This window comes from Penaeus monodon, chromosome 19, assembly GCF_015228065.2.
Source record: "Penaeus monodon isolate SGIC_2016 chromosome 19, NSTDA_Pmon_1, whole genome shotgun sequence".
NCBI classification, from domain to species: Eukaryota; Metazoa; Arthropoda; class Malacostraca; order Decapoda; family Penaeidae; genus Penaeus; species Penaeus monodon.
Window position 1 is genome coordinate 42,209,489 of NC_051404.1, and position 211 is coordinate 42,209,699.

Here is a 211-nt window from a genome sequence, read left to right on the forward strand (position 1 = left end):
GCCTCCCATTGTCCCTACTACTCACATGCCCCTTACACCCCCCCCCACCCCGCCCCCTCGTGTATTCTGGCTGTAAACGCTTTGCAACGTGCATATTGAAACTGCTTGATTTGCGCCGCTACCCCCTCCCCCCTCGAAAAAATTAGCAAGCTTAAGTTCTCATCATGAACTTGTAGTTGAACCCAAATAAGAGATTTTAAAATAGGTACCA